Below are 13668 nucleotides of genomic sequence, written 5' to 3' on the forward strand. Positions count from 1 at the left end.
GTTTCTGTTAAGTTTTCTGGCAAGCAGCAAGGTCAGAGCAATAACTCAAAGGAACTTAGAGACACTTGGGACATGGGAAGAAATAAACAGTCAAAAAATGTCCATCTAAACTTGTTGAAGAAATGGAAATTTTTGCAAAAAAAAATTCTGTTTTTGTCAAAAAAAATGTGGGTTTTATCAAAACAATAATTTTTGGAGGAAAAAAAACCCCTTTAAAATCTTCTAGTGGAAAAAAATCATTTCCTGACAGCTCTAGAAAGAAATAATCCAATGAGCTTCAGAGTCAGTTCAATTCCCTGTTCTGCTCCGGGTGCCGGGATAGTTCTTCCCTAGCTCACAGGGGTGTGAGGAGATGCTCAGATGTTACTGGGAGCTGGATAACAGCACGAGCGGGGAATCTGGCAAGGGTGGTCTGAGAGGAGCAGGTAACTGTGAGAGAGGGGATGAAATTAAACCAAGGAAAACGTAGGAGGCAAATCAGGAAAGGTTTCCTAACATTGAGGGTCAAGCTTGGCTCCCAAGTGGTGGAAGGCCTGTCCTTCAAGCTGTTTAAAGGTAGGCTTGGTCTACACATAGAAATATTGCTAGCATAACTATACTGAATAGAGCCAAGCAAAGAGCTGGAAGGTTTTATCGGTATAGGTATACCAGTGTATTAGATCAGCAAAGGGCTCTTCGTGTGGATGCAGCAAAATTGTGTTTTGGCAGCATAGTTTATTCCAGTGCCCCCAGCTCTCCTCCCAACTAAACCGCTGGCCAGCAAAAGCCCCAGTGCAGATACAGTTTTACCAGCAAAAAAAAGTCCTGTTGCTAGTAGAGTTGATTTTGTTTGGAGAACTGGGAAAAGAACTCTCTTGCTGGTCTACCGGCACAGCTATACTGGCAAACCCTTTGCAGTGTAGCCAAGGCCTTAGACTGGATTATACACCGATGAACAGACTTTAGGGAACAAGCCCAGTGAAAGGACCAACCAGCTGGGACCTGCCAGGTCTTTTCCATCTCTGGTCTCTGTATGATTCAACTGAATCATACAGAGACCAGAGATGGAAAAGACTGCTGATGTGCAGAAGTGGGATAAATTAATACAAAAGAAATGCCTACCAAAACATAGGTAACTTTAGCTCCTCTCTCCCTCCCACAGAGCCAACCGCCCACAGCTGTATCTGCAGCAGGACACTGACCCGAGCTGCCTGTGGTGCAGACGAGTCAGTGTTCTGGAGCTGCACTCAGAGGGGATTACTGGAGGAACATTGCCCACCCCACGTGGATCACTCATGTCACAGAGGAATAGTGGCCATTAAGCTGTGTCATGGTTATTGCCACCTTGCAGCCATGGCATAATAAAAGGACTCAGACGGCCCCCATGGGATCTAGTTACAGGTCTCCTGTCTTTTCCTTGGCAGATTTAGTTCTCTCTCTCTTTTTCCTATCTGGCCCATGCTCAAAGGCCTGTGGTGCAAACCTAGAGGGGACAGCTGAAGGATCTAACATCGGGTTAGAAATACCTAGAATGATCCCAATGCTTAAATCCTAGTGGGATCAGCTCCCACTGCATCTTTCTGAGCTGGACAAATGAACTTGCTTCACCGAAAGCACTAACCCGAGACCAAAGCAACAGCATCGCTCTGGTCAATGAAAGCCAATGGCAGCTACAGCAGGCAGGCCCCCACCCGAGCAGTGACGTGGAATTCACCCCGATCCAGGTGCAGAAACCTTGTGCTGAATTTCCCCTTCAGTGCTGAGCTCACAGGCGTGATTTGGGGAAGTCTGCTTCAGCAGCACCAGCCCCTTTCCAGCCTCCTTGGTTCACATCCTAAAGGATCAATGAGGGGCACACAGTCAGTCTCTTAAAAACATCCTTCGCAGGTCACCTTTAACTGTCCCGGTGGAGCAGTAAATGACATCCCAGATGATACAGGGCTTTGCAGATCAGAATCACCAGCTTGAGCTAATAGCAACACTAACGCCGAGCTTGCAGCCAGAGCAGAGCACCCCTGTGCAGTCAGTACAAGGCTCATGCAGCACTTATCTGGGATGGACATACCCTCCAGGCCAAGTGGGATACGAGCTGCATACTCTGCGGTGATTCACTGCGCAGAGGTGAATTTCACCCTCCTTGCACAGCTGCTCTGTAGCCACAGCCAACAGCCCCACGCGCTTCGCAAGCACTGAAATTCATAACACATCAAGATTAGCCCAGCACAGCCCCCTGGTGCAGACACAGCCTACCCAACAGACGGAGTTTTCTGTCGGTGCAGGAACACCACCTCCCAGTGTGACATTAGCTATGCCAACAGAAGCATTCTTCCGTTGACATAGCTACATCTACTCTGAGGGTTAGGTCGGCAGCAGTTGAGGTGTTTTCTTCCTACTCCTGACCAATGTAGCTCTGCTTATATAACTTTCAAGGGTGGACCATGCCTTAGATCAGTGACTACTTTCAAGAGTCTGATTTGTCTTGGGTACCCCCAAGTTTCACCTCACTTAGAAACTACTTGCTTACAAAATCAGACATTAAAATAAAGAAGTGTCACAGCCACACTGTTACTGAACAATTGCTGACTTTTGCATTTTTATCATATAATTATAAAATAAATCAATTGGAATATAAATATTGTGCTTACATTTCAACGTATAGCATACAGAGCAGTATAAGTCAGTCATTGTCTGTATGAAATTTTACTTGGTACTTACTGACTTTGCTAGTGCTTTTTATGTAGCGTGTTGTAAAACTAGGCAAATACCGAGATGAGTAGATGTACCTCCTGGAAGATCTCTGAGTATTCCCATGGGTACCTGTGCCCCTGGTTGAGAACCACTGCCTTAGATACTACAACGATGGGCACAATAGAAAACTCTAAGACATCAACATTCAATTTTACTTCTAACTGGACTATGACTATGGCATTAAAAAATTAAGCCACACCAGAGCGTGTCTTTTATTGATGCCCTCTTCTGCAGTGTTGGGAAGCAGCAGAACAGATAGCATCAAACCATTCAAAGAAGCATTGAGGAGTTAACAGATGTGATGGGATCTGGTCCCTTTCCCTTGTGGAGCAAAGTGGTGCTTTTTAGGTTTCTTCAAAGTGTAGCAGTGGGGGAGATCAGTCCCCAGAAGTGAGCCTCTGGGTGTTGATCCACAGTGGCAACATCCCTAAAAAAGGAGCCAACCAGCCAATAAGAACTCTAATTCTGAAGTAGAGGTTGGGTCAGAGTCTGGAAGTGAGGAGACCTGGGTTCCATTTGCTACTCTCCATCTATGCTAGGGAACCCCTGGTCAGCAAGGGTAAAGCCCCTAGTGTGCTATGCTATGACTTTGGGCAAATCACTTGCTTTGTGCCTTGGTTTCTCCATTTGTGGAATTCAAGTGGAATGAGGTTCTGTTGTTTTTTAAAGTGTTGCCTGTTTTTTGAAATCCCTCACTCCCCTGCACTTTGCTGGGTGTGTTTCAATGCAAATTCTTTAATTCACCCTTTTTAAAAAACAATTTACCTCAACTCTGCTTACGCCCAACTTTCACAGAACCAGAGAAATACAGGGCTGGAAGGGATGTCAAGAGGTCAGCTAGTCCTTTACTTCATTGTGCCTCAGCACAGGCAAATTTCCAATCCAATATTCCTCAACAAATCCCAGCAGAGAGTTCAATGGAAGAGGCAAAAGAAGCTAGATGACTCAAGAGGGGTTCTGGTCTCCTGGTTTCTATGGCATCAAGCCTTATATGTTGTCCAGCCCTTCTAGTTGTAAAGGCAACCTTCAAATGCAACCACTGCATTTTGGGGGATCAGGGAAGAAAATAAAACAATAGCACAAAGAAATGAGAACACTCCTTATTCATCTCAAAGGGCTGTTCATTGTCAAGCCTCAGACTTCACAAGCCCTTGTTCACCTTGACAAAACTGATCCATGGACCAGAAAACCCCAGTTCATTTTATCCCATTCATCATGTCCTGATGTTGCAGTCGTTTGACAGGCTATTTCATAGGACTGAGGCAGCTAGCTTGGAACATGCACATGATTGAATATTCCTTTGAGGATTCAGGTAATTAAAACAATTGCTACTGTTCTTAATGACTGGGTGGAAAGGCCAATAGTCTCCAATTTGGGAATGCAGCTAAGGCACTCAAACTGATCAACGAGTGTCCACACTGGCAGGGATTCAACTAAATGAACGTAGAAACCAAGTTGGTTAAACTGGTGCAATTTCTGGATGTAGGGCAAGGCGAGGCGGCTAAAGTGAGACACCCAAATCCATACCTAGGCATCTAAAAAAGCAACCAGGTGCCGAACGCATGCAGTTCTTATTGACTTCCACCTTTATGTCAGGGCTGATTTTGGTCCAAGCTCAATAAAAAGATTCACAGATGTCTCAAAATCATTTTGTTTTTCAGGGACAGTTCTTAGCAGGGGTCATTTCTGGTGATTAAAGAAAGATGAAGTCAGTTGAATATAAGCCTCCACTTCTTGCCTGTGTCTCACTTAGCATGAGACAAATCATTTTAAATGGCTAACAGAATCTTACCTCCATTTTTTCAGGCAATTCTGTAACAGCAATCCCCTGGAAACAGATCTTTCCCAGACTTCTTAAACATGGAAAGCGTGTGAGCAAAGAAATCGTATCCACTTGGACGATATCAAATGATGACTGTTTTGACAAGGGTTATTTGAGCAACAGAAACTCAGCCGAAAGCAGAGTCTAGAAATAAGAACAGCGTGCGTGCATTTTATAATCGGAAAGACCGACAGAAAACAGAACGCTCTTAGCCCACAAGGATGGATTGTATAGAAATGAGGGTACATTTGGGAAGTCTCCATAGACTATTAGTCATTTTTAGTCTTTTTGCCTGTGGTGCTGTTTTACACACACAACTCGAGTTGACACTGGTTTACGGTGCCACATTTGTATAAAGGAGACAATTCAGGATGAAACAGAAGTGTACTCTGAGGATCTGGAATAACAGCAGAAATATGAACTCACAGGCTACCGGCTACACCGTCCTTTATCTCAAGTCTGTCCCCCCCTTTTCATTTTGTTTGGGGTTTCAAGTGAATTTCATGTTCCTGAAAAGTGCTGGATCCAGAGTGCCTGAACTCTCCTACTTAACCATAGAACAAGGGAAGCAGCAGTGCAAGCTTCATTTGCAGAAGCACCATCTCCCACCAACACCTCCTCCCTCCCCGCTGACTGGAAAGGACCACTTCTAGGGTTCAACGGAGCATCTATCCTCCATGTCAGTTCCATCCTTTGGTTAATGTCACCATCTCACTGGGGCCTCTAGGTGAAGTTGTGGAGTCCCTGGGAGGTTTTTAAGAATAGGTTGGACAAACACCTGTGAGGTCTAGGTTTACTTGGTCCTGCGTCGTTACTGGGGGCTGGACTAGTTGACCTCTTGGTCCCTTGGATTCTTTAAGGGTGGGTTTTGTGAGGTGGGCACTTGTCCACTGCACAGGCCACTGAGTAGCCATCAAATGGTGGCAACCCTGCCTATCAATCTACACCAAACCTGCACCACTGCTGTAGTGGCCCCCTGAGCCAGTCAAGACCCAGAGCAAAAAGTTCCTGGCTATTGTTTTGTTGTTCTTTACAGGATGTTTTCATTTTTGCTTGTTTGGTTGAACTCTCCAACTGACTGACCTCCTGGGGACCCAAGAGAGAGAGACAAGCCACACACCGTGTCAGGGTCAGTTAGTTTGTGACTGCAGCAGCAGCACTGGAGAGCCCAGGGAATAACTGAGCGGTGCCTTTTTCACCTCTTCCTGCAGGGACTTACTGCTTCCACCTGGTTCGCCTGTGTCACCTCATGGCACAGGTCACCCTCTGCAACCTTTGATCGCCAACTCAGCTGTGCTGACAGATAACACTCACTCCACCTCTGCACCAGGGTGGGACCATTAGCCCTGCCTCAGCAGCCTCCTAACCTTCATCAGAGCACCTGCTCCCCAGGGGGGGCGGGGAGAAATCCCTTCCTAGCACTGCTCTCCCATTGGCTAGAGCAGTGGGGATGCTGCCCTGTCCCCCAATCAGCCCAGGCTGAGCCACGGAACATCCCTAGCACACTGGCTCGGGGTTCGGGACACGTGGATCGCTCCTGCAGCCTGGCAGGCGCTTTGCACCGGTCCCGGCCAGGGTACCGATTCTGCCACCTCCTGAGTGCAACCTACGTTGGCTGGGGAAGAAAAAGGCTGCTTGTTAGCGGGGCAGCTGAGTGGCCCCCAGCGGTGGGGGAAGGGCAGGCAGGGAATGGGGCAATCTGTGGGGTGGGGGTAACAGGGGGGCAGGGAACAGGGCGATCAGTGGGGGAAGGGCAGGCAGGGAATGGGGCGATCAGTGAGGTGGGGGTAACACGGGGGTAGAGAAAGGAGCGATCAGTGGGGGAACGGGACGATCAGTGGGGTGGGGGTAACACGGGGGCAGGGAATGGGGTGATCAGCAGGGTGAGGGTAACGGGCAGGGAATGGGGTGATCAGTGGGGGAAGGGCAGGCAGGGAACAGGGCGATCAGTGGGGTGAGGGTAACACAGGGGCAGGGAATAGGGTGATCAGTGGGGGAAGGGCAGGCAGGGAATGGAGTGATCAGTGGGGTCGGGGTAACACAGGGGCAGGGAATGGGGTGATCAGTGGGGGCAGGGCTGGTGCAACCATTTAGGCGAACTAGGCGGTTGCCTAGAGCGCCGAGATTTGGGGGCGCCAAAAGGCGCCCCCCCAATTTTTTTTTTAATGGTTGAGCAGCCGCTGCTGCTGGGACAGAGATGGAGTCTGAGTTGCCAGTGGCAGCCAGCAGCCCACGATGTCCCCTGGGTCAGGGCACCGCCACAGCAGCCGGCAGACCAGGGGGTCCCCCGGGTCAGCGCGCCGTTGCCGGCAGCCCAGGGCTTCCTCTGGGTCGGCGTGCCACCGCGGCAGCGAGCAGCCCACGATGTCCCCTGGGTCAGCGCGCCGCCACGGCAGCCAGCAGCCCAGGGGGTCCCCCAGGTCAGCGCACCGTTGCCGGCAGCCCAGGGCTTCCTCTGGGTCGGCGCGCCGCCACGGCAGCCGGCAGCCCACGATGTCCCCTGGGTCAGCACGCCACCGCGGCAGCCCACGATGTCCCCTGGGTCAGCGCGCCACCGCGGCAGCTGGCAGCCCAGGGGGTTCCCTGGGTCAGGGCGCCGCCGCGACAGCCCACAGCCCAGGGCTTCCTCTGGGTCAGCGCGCCAGCAGGGCCGCCCAGAGAGGGGGACAAGAGGGGCAATTTGCCCCAGGCCCCCAAGGGCCCCCATGAGAGTTTTTTGAGGCCCCTGGAGCGGGGTTCTTCACTCGCTCCGGGAGCCCCGGAAAACACTCGTGGGGCCCGGGCCCCTGGAGCTTCTTCTGCTCCCGGTCCTCGCTGGTGGGGGGTCCTTCCACTCCGAGGTGGACATGCAGCCCAGTCTTCGGCAGTAATTCGGCGGCGGGGGGCCCTTCCGCTCTGGGACCAGTCGCCGAAGTGCTCCGGAGACCCGCGGCGGGGCCCTCCACCACAGAATTACCGCTGAAGACCCGGCTGCACTTCGGCAGCTGGTCCCGCTTCAGCGGCAATTCGGCGGTGGAGGGGCCCTGTGGCGGGTCTCCTGGGCACTTCGGCGACTGGTCCCAGAGCGGAAGGGCCCCCCGCCGCCGAATTACTGCCAAAGCGGGGGCCCCCTGCTGCCGAATTACTGCCAAAGGGGCCCCCTGCTGCCGAAGAGCCCAGGCCCCCGGAATCCTCTGGGCTGCCCTGGCGCCCCGCTGGCAACCCAGGGAGCTCCCCTGAGTCAGCACGCCGCTGCCGGCAGCCGCCAGCCCAGGGGTTCCACTGCGCAGTCCTGCTTGGAGGGGACACGGAGCAGAGGTGAGCTGGGGTGGGGAGGTACCGCAGGGCTCCTCAGGCCAGGGGGTGGGGAGCTGCCACGGGGACGGGCGGCACACTTCAGGGCGGGGGGGGGCGGGGAGCTGCTGCAGGGCTGGGGCGGGGCGCAAGGTGGAAGTTTCACCTAGGGCGCGAAACTTCCTTGCACCAGCCCTGAGTGGGGGAAGGGCAGGCAGGGAATGAGGTGATCAGTGGGGTGCGGGTAACACAGGGGCAGGGAATGGGGCGAGTGGTGGGGGAAGGGCAGGCAGGGAATGGGGCGAGCAGTGGGGGAAGGGCAGGCAGGGAATGGGGCGAGCAGTGGGGTGAGGGTAACAGGGGCTGGGAATAGGGTGATCAGTGGGGGAAGGGCAGGCAGGGAATGGGGCGAGCAGTGGGGTGAGGGTAATAGGGGCAGGGAATGGGGCGAGCAGTGGGGGAAGGGCAGGCAGGGAATGGGGCGAGCAGTGGGGGAAGGGCAGGCAGGGAATGGGGCGATCAGTGGGGTGAGGGTAACGGGCAGGGAATGGGGTGATCAGTGGGGTGAGGGTAACACAGGGGAAGGGAATGGGGCGAGCAGTGGGGGAAGGGCAGGCAGGGAATGGGGTGATCAGTGAGGTGAGGGTAACGGGCAGGGAATGGGGCGATCAGTGGGGTGAGGGTAACACAGGGGCAGGGAATAGGTGATCAGTGGGGGAAGGGCAGGCAGGGAACGGGGCGATCAGTGGGGTGAGGGTAACAGGGGCAGGGAATGGGGTGATCAGTGGGGTGAGGGTAACACAGGGGCAGGGAACGGGGTGATCAGTGGGGTGAGGGTAATAGGGGCAGGGAACGGGGTGATCAGTGGGGTGAGGGTAACACAGGGGCAGGGAACGGGGTGATCAGTGGGGTGAGGGTAACACAGGGGCAGGGAATGGGGTGATCAGTGGGGTGAGGGTAACACAGGGGCAGGGAATGGGGTGATCAGTGGGGTGAGGGTAATGGGCAGGGAATAAGTGATCAGTGGGGGAAGGGCAGGCAGGGAATGGGGTGATCAGTGGGGTGAGGGTAACGGGCAGGGAATGGGGTGAGCAGTGGGGGAAGGGCAGGCAGGGAATGGGGCGATCAGGGGGGTGAGGGTAACACAGGGGCAGGGAATGGGGCGAGCAGTGGGGGAAGGGCAGGCAAGGAATGGGGCGATCAGTGGGGTGAGGGTAACACAGGGGCAGGGAATGGGGTGATCAGTGGGGTGAGGGTAATGGGCAGGGAATAAGTGATCAGTGGGGGAAGGGCAGGCAGGGAATGGGGTGATCAGTGGGGTGAGGGTAACGGGCAGGGAATGGGGTGAGCAGTGGGGGAAGGGCAGGCAGGGAATGGGGCGATCAGTGGGGTGAGGGTAACACAGGGGCAGGGAATGGGGCGAGCAGTGGGGGAAGGGCAGGCAAGGAATGGGGCGATCAGTGGGGTGAGGGTAACGGGCAGGGAATGGGGTGATCAGTGGGGGAAGGGCAGGCAGGGAATGGGGCGATCAGGGGGGTGAGGGTAACACAGGGGCAGGGAACGGGGCGAGCAGTGGGGTGAGCAGGGCAGGGACCAGGCTGACTATCAGGAGCAGCTCCCGCAGCCTCCCCTGTGGGGGGGGGAAGTGGGGCCGGGCTCAGACGGCCGCCGCCAGCGCACGTGGGGGAATCGCACCGCCCGGTGCTGGGCACCCCGCTGCCCCCGCACACACCCCGCTGCCCCCGCACACACCCCTGCCACGGGGGCGGGGCGGGGCGGCTCCCGCCGGCTCCCGGGGCTGTATAAAGCGGCAGCGGCCCGCGGGCTCCTTCTCCTGCGATCGGTGCCGCTGCCGCGTCTCTTCCCCCGGCTCAGGTCAGTCCCTGCCCCGGGCGGGCTCCGGCCCCTGCAGCGCTTCGCTGCCTGCGCCCCGGAGCCCCGAGCCCGGGCGGGGCTGGCGGCTGCTCCCGGGGGCTTCCCTCGCTGAGCCGCCGCGCGCTCCTGTCAGGCGCTGCCCCGGCCGCTCCGCGGTGCTGCAGCCGCTGCCTGGGGCCGGGCGCCCGGGCGGGGGGGGCTCCAACGCGCCCCAAGGGCTGGGCTGGGCCTCGCTCTCAGAGCGGGCGGTCCGGGGCAGACAGCGAGCCGCCCCGCGTGTGCCCGGGGCTGCGCGTGACTTGCCCTGCACTGGAAATGCCCGGGCACAGGTGTTACTCCGCAATCCCGGATCCACACTGGGCAGCAGACTCGTGTGCGGGGCCGGGCCGGGGCTTCCCTGCTTTTGTCTTGCTTTTCAAAAAGCCGCAGTGCCCGGCCGGTCTCAGCCGGTTCTGACCCAGGGACTGATTCTGATTGAGCCGTAAATGCAAACTGGGTCTCCGGGCACATCAATACGCAGCGGTTCCGGAGTGACGCTGGATTACGTTTCCTTTGCGTATTGGCCGCTGTTCAGATGCCACTTTTGCGTCCCTTGAATACTTGCAAAAGTTAAACCTGTAACCCTGTGAAATGTACTTTGCTGCAATGTGTGCTCTCCTCTCCCTCCACAGGATAAGGATTATGATCATCAAGTGTCTTGTTTCTATGGAAAATCTGGGGGATCAGGTGGTCGTTGCACTAAGCAAATTTGACGAGCGGGACACCTTTAGAGAATCCTGATCAAACAGCAGCCTGAATTACTTGACTAAGGTAACTCTTAAATATCCTGTCTTCCGTAATGCTGCTTGGCTGCATCTGACAGATTTGGTAGCACTCTCGCTTCTGGGACTGAAGTCTGCGCACTAATTTCATAAAACAAATTGGGCAAAACCTAATTCTAAGTTAGTAGCACCATGCTAGGTGGTGCTTGGTTAAAAGTCTAGTCTTTCTGCTGGGATTGTTAAAACAGACTTCCACTCACAGATCACCTGCTGAAACTAACTCTGCAAAGAGCAGACTAACCAGGTTTGAGGTTGGTCTGACTGCAGTTGCCCATCACAACATGAGGGCGGCATTAGTGGTCTCCAATTCCTTACACTGCAGGGAGGGGAAGGATAGCTCAGTGGTTTGAGCATTGGTTTGCTAAACCTAGGGTTGTTAGTTCAATCCTTGAGGGGGCCATTTAGGGATTGAAGGCAAAACAATCTGTGAGGGACAGTACTTGGTCCTGCTGTGAAAACAGGGGACTGGACTGGACTCTGACCCTTCAAGGTCCCTTCTAGTTCTATATTTCTGTGACTTGAAGTCTCTTTAATATGTGGAGTCCATAAATCCAAAGTCTAATCTCCAGCAACTAGAGGGCTGTAAATGTGTCTCTACTGCTGTGAAATGGTCTTTCTGCAAGATCTCAGACCATGTGGTCTATCCTATCTTGACCAACAGCCCTGTTTTCTAGAGTGACTTCAGGAGGCAACAAATTGGTGCCCTTCTCTACTTATTTAGGGTGATAATTATCCCGTTTAGAGAGATGTCAGCAAGAAAACCCCTGCTGCATGGAGGGTGACTGGGTGACAGTTCTCAGTTCCTGTTGCCTCATCTCCAGCCTTGATGTGGTTACAGTGTGGAACACTACCCACGTAGGAAAATGTTAGTGAAGGCCACTGCGGATCCTGTCCACACTGGGACCAGAGGTGTCCTACCCTAGCTACAATTGTGCTCAAGCATGGTGGCTATTAGTCAGCTGCTACTGCAGCTCTCTCCACTGGATTGGCTTGTCTTAGAACCTTTTTGAAAGTTTTATAAAACTACAGATGTGGGTGTGATGGATTTTAAAAAAGCACTCACTGTTGGCCTAGCTCCACGCCCACAGGAGCAGAGCGAGGCCAGTGCTGAGGGGTTTGGAAAAATGCCACTGGTAGACAACACTAGAATTCCTGCCATGCCAGGAAGAGTCACCTGGCAGCTTGATCTTCTGGGACCCAACTGCTAGCATGATCATGTCCCAGCTCTGCTGGAGTCCAATTGGACACTCTATTGAAACGCAGTTTGCTGCTATCTGCTCAGATAAAGGCAGGTTTTATCCGTAATAGGGGATTCCTAGATCTGTGACTGGTATCCCAGCTAGGTAGCCACTGGTCCCATCTACATCAGCTTCTGTTTAGGGGGGAGAGAGTCTGCAGCTTGGTTCTGGGATAGGAAGTGCATTGGTCATGGAAATGCAGCCAGCAGAAACTGTACTCAGATACAGATGTTATCCTGATGCCAGTGTGTATTGGACTAGTCCTACAGCTAGAAATGCCTATATGTGTATGCAACACTGGAGGGTTTTCTTTCAGGGACACAAGAATTGCCATAGCAGGGTGGGTCAGTATTGGGTCCACTTACTGAAGCCAGACACTAGCTTATGGATCAGTACCAGGTGCTCTGGAGGAAGATACAAGAAACCTGATAACTGACAATAGCCCTGACGTTCCTGTGAGGGATTAACAACCTGTAACGTTTTCCATCTAAGGATCTCAAAGCACTTCACAGGCCACAATGTTCAGATTTGAGTCTAAATACTATAGCTCTGTCTAGGTGCCTCAGTCTGGATCTGTTTTGATGCCTGTTTAGGGGCACTTTAGACTGAACTGTTCTTTACAGCACCCATGAGAGGTCGTTCCAGTTGGGTACGTTGTTTTCCCCATCTGCAGGGAGGCTAGGGGTGTGTCTACACTGCAGCTGCAAGCCTGCTGCCCAGCACAGGTGCTAGCTTCACTGGTGTCAGCGTGCTAAAAATAGCAGTGAGGGGTAGTAGGTTGGGCAGGTTTGAATGTGGGTGGTCAGCGTCGGATGGGGCCAGGCTATTTTTAATGCGCTAGGTCGAGTAGCATTGTGCTGCCCTTGAGCACTGCACCAGCTGTAGTGCAGACTCATCCTTAGTGACTATTCTGGCAGAACTGAGAATAGCACCCAGACTGAGATTTCTAGTCCTAACCACTTTAACCACAAGATCATCCTTCCCTTGATGGACAGGAATCTTCTACCACCTCCTCTTGTAGCAGGCTGCTTTGCGAGCAGACTCCCTGCAGTCAAACCTTGAAAGATGTGATCCCTCCATCATGGACTAGGGCTTCTTTCTCCACCAGATCCCTGTGGGGGAGCAGGTCTACCCTGGTCACAGTTAATCCAGTTTCTCTCTGAATGTGTTTGGTGCTCCTGGATAGTATGAAGGCTCGCATTGGTGTGTGCTTGTTTTGTGGGAGTTCTCCCTACACCGCTCTGAAGTTTCCAGGCTCGTTCTGTAGCTGTACTTTTTAAATGACTTTAATCTGTGCGAAGTCAAGCTGTGGAGTTTTGATCCCTTGTATTGGTTGCTTTCCCATGAGGGAAGGGCTGTGTGTTTAAAGCTGTCTAACCACCACGGGGCAGGCACATCTTGGACAATGGCAGCCAGGTTTCTCTGCTGGTCACAGCCTAGCAATAGGTGCACCCAGTCAGATCTGAGCTCCATGCTCGGCTGATGCATGATGTATCTACCCCCATCAGTCACAAGGACAACAGTCTTTCAGCTGAACAAAACAAGCCTCTAGACTCTAGCTGGGGGTGGTTAGTGATGTTGTTGTATGGGGAAATGTTAGCCACAACTGGCGAAACAAATCGCCTTCATCCCCAGCTATCTGTGTGGGAGTTACCCTGGATCCTGAAAGCCGCCCTACAAGCACACCTGCCTCCTCCGCCCTGTCTTTGCACTGAGACTGTGCACCTCAGTCTGGCATCCAATGGTCTCCTAAAAACAAACTGGGAAGAACTCTCCTCCTGTTTTAAGGAACTAAAAATAAAAATGTCATTACTGCTGAATGAACGCCTGAGCAGACAGACCCAGAGTAGGGGTTGGGTTAGCGATGAAATCGCCAGCTAATCCTCTTCAATGCCCCAGAACTGTTTTGTGT

This window comes from Gopherus evgoodei, chromosome 1, assembly GCF_007399415.2.
Source record: "Gopherus evgoodei ecotype Sinaloan lineage chromosome 1, rGopEvg1_v1.p, whole genome shotgun sequence".
Lineage (NCBI taxonomy): Eukaryota > Metazoa > Chordata > Testudines > Testudinidae > Gopherus > Gopherus evgoodei.